Raw genomic sequence first — 10,050 nt, 5'->3', positions numbered from 1 at the left:
TGCGGCACCATTTATGTTCCCCTACTTGGCTGTTTGTCACACCAGTGGCAAGAACATTTGATTTAAGGTAGCGTGATATGAGTAGGCTGGAAAGAAAAATTGAATCAAGTCAATATATACAATTACAATACAATATATACAATTTACGTCAACAAGGGTTCACTCGTTACGGGGTAGTGTAATAACGTGGTGGTATTATGTCTGATTACTGGAGAGACTAACAATACGTCACTGTGTTTTGTATCAGTGAAACAGTGACATTACTTCACTTAGTTTTATACTTTGTTCAGAGTTTGTGCACACACTCACAGCACTGAATTCAACGGAGATACACAGGCAGGCTTGCTTGGTAAGCATTACTCCTGCCGCACGGCTGCTAGCTGCCTCGGGAAGGTGCTGCCGGCAACAGCAGTGGATGTAGACATATCGTCAGCACCTCGTGATCAGTCTGTGATAGATGGCGACATCTCAAAAAAGTGCAAAACAATGGAAATTTCCACCATGGAAGTTTCCTACGCTACATGAATTAAAAATCCTACCTATTTCTATCGTTCCTATCCTTAGCTACCTATGGGTACATCGCTCGGTCACCTGCCTCGAGTTATCTTGACAAATTTGTATATGGATTTCAGTTAATTAATGTTTTGGACATTGCTTGGAGTAATATGAGCTCATTTCCCTACGTGATATTTTGTTGCAAAATAGGAGATAACATTTTTTTCTTTCTGTTCATAATTTTAACCAAAATAATGAACTAAAAACCTTACCTATCTATGGGTACAGATATGCAAGTTGCAGTTATCTTTACCAATTAGCACCGACATTAAATTACAACATTTTTTTTCTTTCTTTATGTAGGAAGGACACTGGCCAAGGGCAACAAAAATCCAATAAAAAAAAAAAGAGCAGTATGAGTGGAACCCCCTCAGACATGTGAAGCATACTTCATACATGGACAGATAAGGCCCTTGTACAGAGTTAGCAGCTAGGAGGGGGGGTGAGAAAAACTGATGGAGACGTCTCAGAACGCCTAACTTTATAAAAGCTGTTTTAGCTAGAGATGAGATGTTTCCAGTTCAGATTATAAGTAAAGGACCAACCGAGGATGTTCATTGTAGAAAAAGGGGACAGTTGAGTGTCATTGAAGAAGAGGGGATAGTTGTCTGGAAGGTTGTGTCGAGTTGATAGATGGAGGAATTGAGTTTTTGAGGCATTGAACAATAACAAGTTTGCTCTGCCCCAATCAGAAATTTTAGAAAGATCAGAAGTCAAGCGTTCTGTGGCTTCCCTGCGTGAAATGTTTACCTCCTGAAGGTTGGACGTCTATGAAAAGACGTGGAAAAGTGCAGGGTGGTATCATCAGCGTAGGAGTGGATAGGACAAAAAGTTTGGTTTAGAAGATCATTAATGAATAATAAGAAGAGAGTGGGTGGCAGGACAGAACCCTGATGAACACCACTGTTAATAGATTTAGGAGAAGAATAGTGACCGTCTACCACAACAGCAATAGAACGGTCAGAAAGGAAACTTGAGATGAAGTTACAGAGAGAAGGATAGAAACCGTAAGAGGGTAGTTTGGAAATCAAAGCTTTGTGTCAGACTCTATGAAAACCTTTTGATATGTCCAAAGCAACAGCAAAAGTTTCACTAAAATCTCTAAAAGAGGATGACCAAGACTCAGTAAGGAAAGCCAGAAGATCACCAGTAGAGCGGCCTTGACGGAACCCATACTGGCGATCAGATAGAAGGTTGTGAAGTGATAGATGTTTAAGAATCTTCCTGTTGAGGATAGATTCAAAACTTTAGATAGGCAGGAAATTAAAGCAATAGGACGGTAGTCTGAAGGATTAGAATGGTCACCCTTTTTAAGAGCAGGTTGAATGTAGGCAAACTTCCAGCAAGAAGGAAAGGTAGATGTTGACAGACAGAGCTGAAAGAGTTTCACTAGGCAAGGTGCATGCACGGAGGCACAGTTTCGGTATGAAGTAGTCAGAGGGTGGAGGAGAGGGAGGAACAAGCCCAGAATCGTCCAAGGTAGTGTTTTTAGCAAAGGTTTGAGCGAAGAGTTCAGCTTTAGAAATAGATCTGATAGCAGTGGTGCCATCTGGTTGAAATAGAGGAGGGAAAGAAGAAGAAGCAAAGTTATTGTAGATATTTTTGGCTAGATGCCAGAAGTCACGAGGGGAGTTAGATTTTGAAAGGTTTTGACATTTTCTGTTAATGAAGGAGTTTTTGGGTAGTTGGAGAACAGACTTGGCATGGTTCCGGGCAGAAATATAAGTGCATGAGATTCTGGTGATGGAATGCTTAAGTACCTTTTGTGGGCCACCTCTCTATCATGTATAGCACGAGAACAAGCTGTGTTAAACTAAGGTTTAGAAGATTCATGACGAGAAAAAGAGTGAGGAATGTACGCCTCCATCCCAGACACTATCACTTCTGTTATGTGCTCAGCACACAAAGACGGGTCTCTGACACGGAAGCAATAGTCATTCCAAGGAAAATCAGCAAAATACCTCCTCAGGTCCTTCCAACTACCAGAGGCAAAACACCAGAGGCGTACATACCAAACTTCTTTTATATAATTGGACGGGTTTTAAGTACTGTTAACCTAACCTAACCTAACCTAACCTATCCTAACCTAACCCTTCCTCAACTATGTAAACACAAATATTTATTTATTTATTTTTTTTCCAGCAGTTTAGTTCCTAAATTATGAGCAGAAAGAAAGTTATCTCCCATTATGCAACAAAATGTCATGTACGGGGAATGAGTTCATATTACTCCAAACAATGTCCAAATCATTAATTAACTAACATCCATATACAAATCCGTCAAGATAAAATGATAAGCAAGTATGTTGTTGTGGGTTAATTTTTGCTCTTCACCAATTTCTCTATTGCACATGAAACTTTTTTTTCTGTTATTTTTGGCCTATTTTGAATTAGTATACTAACCTAATCTAACTTAACCCCTAATCAAAGTAACAGCACATAACCAAAATAATAATATCTAACCAAACAAATCCAAACTAACTATAATAACCATACTTAAAAAAAAAAAAAGAAGATACAGATATATACGGTGGAACCTCAGTTCTAGAACTTAATTCGTTTTTGGATGCCGTTCGATATCCAAATTTTCGAAAACCGAAACTGTTTTCCCCATAGGAATCAATGTAACATGGATTGATCCGTTCCCAAGCACCAGTCTACCCTCTCTTAGCAGTTTATGATAGACGTTCCCAAAACCAAGATGGCTGCTTCACAACATCTCCAGCTCACAAATTATTTGTCCAGGATGTATTGAATGGAACTTAGTGACCCAGAACTCATCAGAAGATACTGTTTAGACCGTGTAGGTATTCTCTTTGTCACCAATAGGAGACTTCCACGGAAAGATACAGTGTGTTCATGTGTTAGTGTCACAAGAGCTTATGTGACCCCAACTGCAAGACCACCAGGTCTGTCGCTTGCTCTCTCTCCTCATTTGTAGTTTGTATATATATATATATATATATATATATATATATATATATATATATATATATATATATATATATATATATATATATATATATATTTTTTTTTTATTTATTTATTTATTTTTTTTTCTTCATTGGTGTTTATGTGTGTTTTTAGTAGTAAGTTACATACGGCATATAAAAAATACGAGAGTTGTTATGAAGGAAGTATCACGTCTAACCAAGTGCAACATGCAAATAAGCATATAATTCAAACTATATATACAAACACAGGCTACAGTTCTCTTCCAGCCAGTGTCATACCGACACGGAGAGAGATAAGGAGATCGACTATCACGTGCACTGCTGTCATTTTTGTCTGCGTGCGTCAATCCCACAAAAGAGGAAGTGCCTGTGACGGAATTATTAAAAAAAAAATAATAATAAATAAAAATAACTACTGAAGATAGAGTTCAGTTTGCTGCTCTAAATAATAATAATGATAATTGGTCGATTAATATCACAGGGAACTTTATGACGTTTTTGAGTCATATAGTAGAAATAAGCATTATTACCTATTATAGTTCGTAATTTCCATGTCGGTTTCCGTATATAAATGCCGATTTCTTTCCTCCTATTGAAGCAAATTTTTCCCCAAAATGTGGACTTCCGAGCTATGTATGACTGGCAGCTCAGGGAATAAGGGAAAACGAAGTGAAAATAAATTATCCCATGTGTGTGTGTGTGTGTGTGTGTGTGTGTGTGTGTGTGTGTGTGTGTGTGTGTGTGTGGAGAGAGAGAGAGAGAGAGAGAGAGAGAGAGAGAGAGAGAGAGAGAGCGTTATTAATGGCTACCGCTCATGACAACGCACCGCGAGGAAGTAGGTAGTTTGAACAGTAAGTAACAAATATCAGAGGAATATTTAAACCTTTTACCTGGTTCTCTCAGACAGGCAATCACACACACACAGCTAGGAACTTCATGTGGAGTCAAGTTTTGCACTCTATGGAAATAATTGGTTCGAAACTTTAACCATTTAGATATATAAATACATTGTGAATATGCATTGTTACAATAAAACAGATTAAATAGGTAATAATTACACAGGTATCTATGGAAAAGTTGCATTGCCACATCCTTTATCTCGTTGTGCCCTAGCTTGAGCAGGAAAATTCAATCAAATAGCTTGAAATATCCGTGAAAATACTACTACATATAGAACTTCTAAGGATTTATAAACATTCTTAACAAAACAGCAATTTCGGTAGAACGATTAGGTCAAAAGTTAGGTTGGTATTTGGTTAACACATTGTGTGTGTGTGTATGTGTGTGTGTGTGTGTGTGTGTGTGTGTGTGTGTGTGTGTGTGTGTGAGGCAGTGAGAAAAGTTTCTTGCCTTAGACTGGTGCCAGGTTTATCGCATTTGGTGTCAGCAGGGCTCAGAAATTGAAGGCCAGAGTAAACGAATGCTGTGTCACATTGACATGTGTAGTTCAATGAAGTACAACATGAGGCATGAGACAATTATTTTTTAGAATATATAAATGATTTTGTCAAATCAAATATCTGAGTTGGACTTGTAGTTAGATGCTCTCACATTTAATCCACAGAGAACGTTCAAATGCTCACATTATAAAACACTAGGGTATAAATAATGTGTCAGTAAAATAACCGTTCAAAAGAAAAGCAGAAAAAAAAGAGATGCCCTACATTTCGGTAAATTTTCAGTCAATGGCATTAACGCACACTAGTGGAGCCTTCAACAAAACTGGTGAGGTGGTTTGGTCCATTATGAGCCTGACAGCGCCAGCTACTCTGCCGAGTTGAACGTTATTATTTATCATTGTTTGCTAATACAGTGCGTTCATAAATTTTGAAGAGATTAAGCCATTGAAATAAAAAAAAAAAAATATTGATGCAGTTTGAAGAAAAAGCTCGAGGAGACTGGAATCCAGGAGTAAGATTTTTATGAAGAAGCTGGTATTCAACGAAAAACGATTCAGTGTATGTCTCCTCTCTCATCTGTTCCTTGGTATGCTGACCTATTTCCAGCAATTCTACTATATCTTGTATACACCAGCTCTGCAGTACCAATCCTCCCAGACATTCAAGTCCCACAAACTATCTAATTTACGGAATGAAGTCTACAAATTAATAGATAACAGGTGGTAATACATGTAGAATGTCAGAATTATCTAATACATCTACCAACTATGCCATGTACAAAATTCAAATCTCGTCGGAATAGTAAAGGATTAAGCATTCCACCCAGAAAGGGAGAGGAAAAATCGAGAGAAAAAAAAAAAAATAAATAAAATATATATATATATATATATATATATATATATATATATATATATATATATATATATATATATATATATATATATATATATATATATATATATATATATATATATATATATATATATATATATATATATATATATATATATATATATTAATAATAATTTTTATTTATTTATTTATTTATTTATTTTTTGGTTTGTTTCACTTCCTGTTACGAGTATGAAAAGTTTGGTTCTTTAATCTGTTGGTTTTGAGGTTATAAGATTTCGTGTGTGTGTGTGTGTGTGTGTATATATATATATATATATATATATATATATATATATATATATATATATATATATATATATATATATATATATATATATATATATATATATATATATATATATATATATATATATATATATATATATATATATATATATATATATATATATATATATATATATATATATATAATTATCATCATTACTATTATTATTATTATTATTACGCTAAGCAGCCTAGTGGCAAGATAGAAGAGAAGTAGAAAGGAAAAGAACGAAATAAAGAGCAGCGAGTGGAAGACTGACGAGTCTGCCGCGTCTGGTGGCCGCAAATCATGTAGATTAGTGTAATATTTTATTAATTTCTCCCATGACCTTTTACTTTACCATTTTGAAACCACTACCAGCCAAGAGAGAAACAACTAAAGTTTACAGTGATATGGTAAAATTGCTCCTAGCCTCTTACATACACTCTAGCAAGCAGGTAGATTTAAATGTTTTTTTGTTTTTTTCGCTGTCTGCCCTGTCGTGAGTGTGGTCGACGTCTTTGTCCGCCTGTTTACACTCGTTCACCCTTCTACAGAGTTGGCATTACACCCACACCCCATATATATATATATATATATATATATATATATATATATATATATATATATATATATATATATATATATATATATATATATATATATATATATGTATATATATATATTTTTTTTTTTTATGTATATATCTTATTGATAAATAAAGTCTATATATGTACATATACACGAAAAAAAAAAAAAAAAATGTAAAAGTTAATCCTGCCCATGCATTTATTGTGAAGTGTAATTTAACACAGACTTTGTCCAACCGGACCAACCTGTTTCAGTATAACCTAAACAAGGGTCTGTTCTTCATTAATAAAAAGTGTGAAAATCTTTCAAGATCTAACTCCCTTCGTGATCTGTGGCACCTAACCTAAAACATCTCCAATAACTTTGCTTTCCCTCCTTTATTTCATCCTGATGGCACCAATGCCATGTCATTTATTTCTAAAACCGAACTCTTTTCTCTAACCTTTTCTAAAAAAACTCTACCTTGGAGGATTCAGAGTTTGTTCCCCAATCCATCACACTCTGACTATAAGATCATTCGCAGAGATGTTTTCCATGTCCATGAATATTCAGATGGATTATTTTCGTGTCTAATATTATTGTTCTTACATTTCATGTCACCTTCGTTGTCTCAATAAAGTCTTCTTTTGGTGTCCAATGAACCACTCTCGATAAGAGACGAATTCACTTGTAAATATTAAACATAACGAAAGCGCAGAGGTTGTTTAATATGGTAAATTATGATATTTAGGCTCACTCAGCACGATGTCTCATATGAATTTCGATTTTATAGCTATATATTATGCTAATGCTCTAAAAGTTATGTTAAGGCTAATAATAGTGTATTGGAAATATTAACATGTTACAAGATCCCTGAGTAACAGAAATATTTTGATACTATAAGGGAAATATTAAAGGAATGTGCCTGACGTTCGTCATCGTTTCGGTTGTAGCGAGTTATCATTTCCTGTTCTCCATTTGCTATTAAAAAGTTACTTATATATTACTACCATTATAACAATTTCAAACAGTTTTTAAGACTCACCTCTCCTCTTCATGAGAATATTAACCTAATCCAACCTAGTCCTTACCTAACTTAACCTAGCCTAAACCAATTTAGCGTGTTCAAGGGTGAATGACAACTACTCTTCCAGACTTCGGAAATATGCGTCGGGCGCCGGTGGACTGCCAGAGAGTAATGCCACGCACGTTTGGCAACGAACACGGCATCCGGACATCTCGGACATTCCATTCTGCCACACCGGCATAAGCCGTACAGAAAACTGGTCGGAAATAAATGCTTTACGTGATAAAAATAAATAAATAAATAAATAAAAATAAATAAAATAAATGAATAATAATAATAATAATAATAATAATAATAATAAATAATAATAATAATAATAATAATAATAATAATAAATAAATAAATAAAATAAGGAAAATAAATTAAAGGAAATAATGAAAATAGATGAAATGAGATGCTTCCATTTCCTGGGGGCAAGGAATTTTAATATCTTAACAAACAAACGCTGTTAGCCGCGGATTAAATACTTATCAAGACGGGGTTTAAAATTTTCTATGGTATTTCATTCTATCACGTTTCAAGGAACCCCACTCATTAGATTGACGACACGATGGATAAAAAAAAAAAATAAATAAATAAAATGTTTCATGAGAGTTGAAGGATTCCTAAACAATTTTGCAATCATTTCCTCCCGTGTAATCATGAAATGCTTACTGCAGTCCATGTTATCATTGCTTTTGATGATTTTAAACACCTCTAAGTCTTCTTCGTGTTAATGGGAATATATTTAATTATTTAAGACGCTCTTCGTATGATTTTGTATCATTTTGTTACAATACGTTGAACTTGTTCTTTCTGGTAATAGAGGCACCATACTTTTTGAGGGAGAACTAAACTGTTAACTTACACTATACAATAAATGAACGGTGCAATATTAACTTATCATTATTAACTGGGCTATTGTCAGTTGGCTCAGGCATCTGTGTTTCAGTGAGGAAAATAAAGTGAGGTTTAGTAGAGGAGAGGTGGTGTTGCACTGATTGAAAATTAGATCTAGGACCGCGAATGTTGCAGAAGCTAATAAAGGAAAAGTTGAGGGGGTGTCAAGACACTCAGGGTCGATACCAGAAGAGCAGTCTGACCTGGGGACATTTGTGGTCCCCTCTCCAGATGGGTACTCCGAGGCTGGTGTAAGAGTCGCCTGTGTAATCTGTTTCCTGTAACAATGCATATTCACATTTTATTTATATATCTAGATGGTTAAAGTTTCCAACCAAGTATTTTTATTACATATAAAGTGCAAAACTTGACTCCACATGAAGTCCCTAGCTGTGTGTGTGATTGCCTTTCGGAGGGAACGAGATAAAACATTTAAATATTCCGCTGATATTTGTTACTTTCGTTCACAGCTACCTACTTCCGCGTGGTGCGTTGTCATTAGCGGTAGCCATTAATAACTCTCTCTCTCTCTCTCTCTCTCTCTCTCTCTCTCTCTCTCTCTCTCTCTCTCTCTCTCTCTCTCCACGGATGGACGGACGGACGGACGAAGGGACACACACACACACACACACACACACATGGGACGATTTATTTTAACTTCCTTTTACCTTGTTCCCCGAGACTGTCAATCATAGAGAGCTCGGAAGTCCGCATTTTAGGGAAAAGGGACTTTCATAGAGAAAAGAAATCATATATATCCGGAAACCGACATGGAAATCACTAACTATAGTAGTTAAAAAATATAAATTTCTGCTATATGACTCTAAAATATCATAAAATTCCTTGCAATATTAATCGTGTTATTTCAATAATTCTGTCTTTGTTATTTCATCTCTCTCTCTCTCTCTCTCTCTCTCTCTCTCTCTCTCTCTCTCTCTCTCTCTCTCTCTCTCTCTCTCTCTCTCTCTCTCTCATAAAGAGTTAAAATGAACTGTATGTAAACTCTCGGCAATAATGTGACAGGAAACACGCCGCGTATATAAGCAGGCACGCTCACCATTACGGCAGTTAGGGCCCGTGCTGCCTCCAACAAAGGCAGGAAAACTCAAAGCAGGCAAGCAAGAAGAGCTGACAGTAGATAAGACCTCAGACCAGCATCATGGCGAGTCCACACAGCACCTCCCTCTGCCTGACCACTGCAAGCTACTTGCTGTTATGCTTGTTGCTTTTGGCGCCTTCTGTAAACGGCACCTGCGAACCGCAAGCAGATGGCACCTTGCACTTGAAGACTAATAATGGAGATCTGATAATCGACAACTTAAAATGCAACTGCAATTCAAATGCGTGTGTCAATATGAAAATGACCTTGTATGATATTGACAACAAAGGTCATGAATGGTTTTATGGATGTGCTCCACCAAGACAATCAGGTGGAGTAATAAACTGA

This window comes from Scylla paramamosain, chromosome 29 (genome assembly GCF_035594125.1).
Source record: "Scylla paramamosain isolate STU-SP2022 chromosome 29, ASM3559412v1, whole genome shotgun sequence".
Lineage (NCBI taxonomy): Eukaryota > Metazoa > Arthropoda > Malacostraca > Decapoda > Portunidae > Scylla > Scylla paramamosain.
This window is presented reverse-complemented; position numbering follows the sequence as displayed.